At 35.6% G+C, this 6,261-nt stretch overlaps 1 pseudogene; it reads right to left on the reverse strand.

The window, feature by feature from the left end:
* Positions 1-296: 296 nt before the first annotated feature.
* LOC121781224 lies at positions 297-5,625 on the reverse strand (annotated as a pseudogene).
* Positions 5,626-6,261: the final 636 nt, after the last annotated feature.

The raw sequence follows: 6,261 nt of genomic DNA on the forward strand, positions 1-6,261 counted from the left end.
CCTCCAAAAACTAGTTATTTTCATGGATATAATCCTAACAAATTACTCCTAATATTTTTTCATCTACTAATTATATTAACTAGGAAATAAATAAAATAAAAAAATGTTAACACAGTTTCAACACAGCATCAACCTTTGAATCTGTGTTGACATTTTTTGTTGCTATGATTTTGTCATCTATTGACATTTTCCAATGGGTCAGATCATAGCTTGGAGTTTGTACAATATTTAGTATTTGCATTTGATTACATCCCACGTATAAAACATATATATTGATACATTGGGAGCAAAGTAAATAAGAAAACTGCAAAACATGAAATTGATTTATTTACGAAAATGTATTTTACTCCGTGAGTGAGGTAGTGGCATCAGATTGAGAGGCAGATTCTTGTGTAGAAAGCAAGTTGCCACTATCAATTTGAACTCCAATTTCATAACTGAAAGACGGCGTTCGAACAGCCCTCCGCAGCCCAACCGATCCATCACCGGAAAGCATGAAAATAACTTGAGACATAGTTGGCCTCGACGAAGGCGTTGACTGTACGCACAGCATAGCAATTTCCACCATTTTTTTCACTTCTTCCACTTGATATTCGTTCGAGTTCAACGCCACGTCAACTAGGTTTTGGTGCATGTCTCTCTCGTATAACTTCCATGCCTGCATACATAATTAATTAGGACCATGCTCAAATGTATTGGGTTAATTTGAGTATTTTACCTCTTTAAGTAAGTAATCAAGGGTGGAATCTGGGGTGACGTCAGTGGATTTTCTGCCGCTGATGATTTCGAGCATCACAATTCCGAAGCCATAGATGTCGACCTTCTCAGACAAATGCCCGCCGATGGCGTATTCCGGTGCTGTATACTCCCTAATCATGAATAGGGGGTGCGTTATATTGCTAACTATTTAAGTTGCTAACTCTACTAACTCATCAATGCAGTGTATTAAAAATGTCAACACAATTAGGGCTGGGTAAAAATAACGAAATACCGACCTTATCGTATCGAAAAAATACCAAAAATACCGGATTTTCGGTATACCGCAATTTTCGGTAAGGTATCATACCTTACCGATTTATTTCGGTACGGTAACGATATGAATTTTCATATACCGAGGTATACCGGGATATACCGAAAATATGATATATACCGTAATTTTAGGTATATACCGAAAATATGGTATATACCGTAATTTTCAGTATATACCGATATCAATATATACCAAATTATATCTAGTAAATTCATACTTTTACCAAACAAATAAATATTTACATGTAGAAATCAAATCTTGCCTCATTATAGTTGTCGGCTAATCATGTAAATATAAAATCAAATAAACTCAATTAGGAAAACGTGATATCGTTGAATCAATTAGTTTCAAACAAATATAAGATTTTAGTTAAATTATTTTCAAACAAATATAGTTGAACATTGTGTGATTGCGTGGAGTTTAATTGTTACAATATTTTTTAACATTATTTGAATATGTTTGAGTTTGATTAAATTTCATATTTTCTAAGTATTTTGAAATATTATTTTCATTGTTTTTGTATTTAGAGTTATTTACAAAATAATGAGATTTTGGTATCTCGTACGGTAGTCCGATATACCGTAAAACTCTGGTATAGTAAGGTATACCGAATTTTGGTATGACATACTGAAAATAAGGTATGGTATCGGTATTGAAATTTGTCATACCGAAAATAAGGTATAACGAAGTTCGGTATACCAAAAATTTTGGTAGGGTAAAGGTATGCTATTTTCTCATACCGAATTTTCGGTAAGGTATGCGGTATGATGGTTTCGATAAGGTATACCGTACCTACCCACCCCTAAACACAATGACATTAAAATGTCAACACATAATTTTGTTATATTGTATTGATATTATGTGTTGCCATTTGAATGTCATCTTGTTGACATTTTTAATACATTGTATTGATACTGTATTGATGAGTTAGCAGAGTTATCAACTTAAATAGTTAGCAATTGATCACACCCATCATGTATATATATTATATAGACAAATTGATAGATAGAATGATGAGAATGAGGCAACATGACTTACAATGTGCCTGCAAAGTTAGTGCTGGCATGTGTCTGATTCTCGGGGAGAAGCCTCGCCAAACCAAAATCCGCAATCTTAGCTTGGAAGTGATTATTGAGTAGGATATTGCCCGGTTTGATGTCTCGATGTATGATGGTTGTGTGGTAATCCTCGTGCAAAAATGCAATCCCTTTGCCGTCCCAAATATTATATCCACCCGTTGTTTCCAGCTCAACGATCCTTGTTTTTTACCTATTCAAGAAATATATAGAAAATATCTCAAGTTAGTGTAAAGAGAGGGAATTAAAATACTTCATCCATCCCACCATATGCCAAACGGTTGTTTTAGGCATGAGATTTAAGAAAATTATAGTTTAGGATTTAAGGTGAAAGAGAATAAATTAATTGTCATGTTATATTTTGCCAAAAAGGAAATGACTGACTTTAGGTGGGACGTCTTAAAAAGAATTACGAGTTACTTATGGTGGGACGGAGGGAGTAACTATATAAGTTTAAAGTTTCACGTACTACTTCACTTTTTAAGATCATGAAGTGATCCCCAGTAGTAAATGGAGTAATTCTCATTGGCTATTTCATTTCTTATCAATAAATATGGAGTAATTCTCATTGGCTATTTCATTTATTATCAATAAATTTTTAAGATGGAAACTCATACTTCCCCTACCCCTCTATAGCTGAGTCATATTCTATTTTTGGTTGTCCCACGATAGTTGAGTCGTTTTTTTTTCAAAAGCAACACATCTCATCTCTCTTATTTTATTCTCTCTTCTTTATTCTATTTCCTACTTTATTTTCTCTTCATTCAACTCACTTAACATAATTTCTTAAATCCCGTATCCAGAAGAAATGTTTCTACCATAGAAGGACGACGGGAGTATATTTTACCATTAACTGAGTATATCTGAGTTGGAACATACCGTATAAGAATATGTCAAGGCTTTTGTTGTCCATGAATTCATAAACAAGAAGCAGGTCGGATCCCTTGGTGCAACATCCTAAGAGACGAACAAGGTTACGGTGATGAACATTACTAATAAGTCTTACTTCACTCTCGAAATCTGCCTTCGCTCTGCTGTATTTCATATCCAGCTTCTTTACTGCCACAACTGTCTCATTTTTCAATGTCGCCTACACACAACATTCCAAATAAATGTAAAATTGGATATCTCACAAACACACATGCACATACACACGAACACGACATTGCATGCACATACACAACATATATATTAGTACAAACACCTCAAAATATATTAAAAAAATGTATAGAAATACATCATGTATATAAATAAATTAAAAAAAAACAATCAAAAGTCAACATCAAATTTTGATTAATTTTTTGAAATATCAAACAAACAAGTTGAAATCAAAATACTCCTATAATATCAAACAAAGAACTATACTTAAATTGTATTAGAATATTATAAATTCAAATTCAATTCTCTTAATGTGCACCTTGTAGACGGCACCAAAAGCACCTTGTCCTATTTTATTTTGGTTACTGAAATTGTTTGTTGCTTCTTTCAAATCAGTGTAGCTGTATCTATTCGGAAGCTGCAATTGGGTTGCCCCCAATATGTTGGCTGCACAAATTAACAATTGATTATGAAGGTGAGGATATATATATATATATATATATGGTAGCTGCAGAGAAAAATTATAATAGCATAAGTAATGAACCTATTAGAGCGTTTTTGAGGTGCCTTGAAAACTTGAACCACACGAAGGTAATGGCTACAATTACAAATAGTAGGGAACCTCCAACAGTTCCCCCTATCACTGCCTTCTCATCGATTCCTGTGGATTACAACAATTAATTTAGAGATATATATAGCCCTGAGATAAATTATAAATGCTACTCCCACCGTCTCTTCAATTTTATCACATTTTTTTCATTTTCATCTGTTCCACAAAATTATCACATTTCACATTTTACCAATTTTTATAATGGACTTCATATTCCACTAAATCATTTCAACTCATACTTTATTACTCCCTCTGTTCCATAAAAATATGTGCACTCTCCATTTTCATCCGTCCCACAAAAATATGTGGATTTCATTTTTGGAAAGTTATATTAATTTTATAATGTAGGTCTCACCATTCACTAACACTACTTTAACTGTCATTCTCCTCCTCTCTTTTACTTTACCATATCATTCCATTATTCTCTCTTACTTTACCAATTTTGTCTTAATTCTCGTGCCATACCCATTGCCCATATTTTTGTGGGACGACGGGAGTATAAAACTAAGAGTAAAGGTCAATTTTGGTCCTAAACATATGACCAAAATACGAATTTGGTCCAAAACATTCACTTTTTGAAAAACAGATTCATAACAAAAGAAAATGTCGACGAAGTAGTCATTTTTTTTACGGTTCCGTCAAAAAACTAATGGTCAACACTAATTGCACAGTGGCATGACCGTTAGTTTTTTGACGGAACCGTCAAAGAAGGACCACTCTGACAAGGATTTCATTTTGTTATGGACATGTTTTTCAAAAAACGAATGTTTTGGACCAAATTCGTATTTTGGTTATATGTTTATTATGGACTCTCCACTAACTTTTTCAACTCGCTTTCCATTACGTTTTTTAAAACATGTACACTTAAGGGACGGAGGGAGTAATTACCAGGCCGTAGTAGATCGAGATCTGTTTTGTAGTCGTCGGGAAAGAATGGTTGATCGGAATATCTCATGAAACAGGAATCCTCAGAAACACTGCCATTTCTTGCATCGGAGCACGTCTGTAAGTTGACCTTCGCCTCCTGCAAGCAGCTTCGGCAGCTGTCTTCCGTGACCGAGAGAACACACTGCGCCAGAGCATAAACCGTATTCCGTTTACTCGCCGCAAAATACGTCCCTTTCATCCTCGGAGTCGCCACTTGAAGATCATCCAGCAATCTACGTCTCTCATCCCTGAAAACGCCGGCCTGATCAGAGGATGAAACGTTTTCGCATTTCGGCCAGCTATCGCTTATCCTTTCGTAGAAGTCGTAGTCCTCGTACCGGAGGAAACAGCCCTCAGAGGAGACCCGGCCGCCGGTCTGGTTGTCCGCTACACAGTTTGATTTGATGAGGGAGAAGGCTTTGTCGTAGCAGGTCAAGCAGTCGGCTTGGGACATGTAGTTTCTGCACTGAGCCATGGCGTAAACCGGGTCCTCGTCGTCCGCTGAAGTCATAGCCTGCGCCGTCGCGAACATTTTGCCGACCTCCGCCGCCTCCGATAGGTTTGCTCGGAGTTGAAGCCACGTGGCATTAGCGTTGTGTTGAAAGATCGATACATCTGCAGCTATTTCACCGCTGCACTCATCTGAATTCACCACTTGGCACACCGCCAATAACATCAGCCCCACCCTCCACCTCATTTTTCTCATGTTTATAAATCACCCTGTTCAGGACCTAAATTCCTAACGAACCGATAAAACGGAAAAGGATCTGGGCGGCTGTGCGCAAGTTCCAACCCGTCGGGCAACGGCTACAGATCAGTTATAGTTCTGGCTGTGTGCGGAGAGATTCCGTCGGGCAACAGATAGCGTAGGGAATTAAGGATTCAAAGCATTACACGAGGAACTTGGCCAAAATAATATATTCATTGCTTGATTAAAATGATAACAAGCTCTCTTATTTATAATACTAGAATGCTACTACTCTAACTTATCGAACAAGAAATAAATACTAGAATGCTACTACCTACCTAACCACTGTAGGAAGGACGAAATACATTATAGTAAATTCATCTTTTCAAACTAGAGTAATGGACCTTATTTATTCTTCAAGTCAACCAGGGTAGGTAGGACGAAATACGTTATAGTAAATTCATCTTTTCAAACTAGAGTAATGGACCTTATTTATTTTTCAAATGTTGTGGTCAAGAGTTTTAAGCATCAACCTTATTTATTTTTTATTTTTTATTCAAAACTTCTTATTAATGATCCCAATATGAACGTATATTTTCATAAACATACATATAATAGAACTACTCCACATATGTAGTGCATCTTTCGTGGAATCGTCTTAATTGAAAACTATACTTTGTTCATTTTAGTTACGTGCTGAGTATATATGTTCTCATCTCAATACACAAAATCCATATTATTGTTAGGTAAAGATGAGTGTTGTAGTGAAGTGTAAATATCAATTAAATAAATTTGTGAGTCTTAGCCTTATTTTTTTATATAAATAAGTTGA

This window comes from Salvia splendens, chromosome 20 (genome assembly GCF_004379255.2).
Source record: "Salvia splendens isolate huo1 chromosome 20, SspV2, whole genome shotgun sequence".
Lineage (NCBI taxonomy): Eukaryota > Viridiplantae > Streptophyta > Magnoliopsida > Lamiales > Lamiaceae > Salvia > Salvia splendens.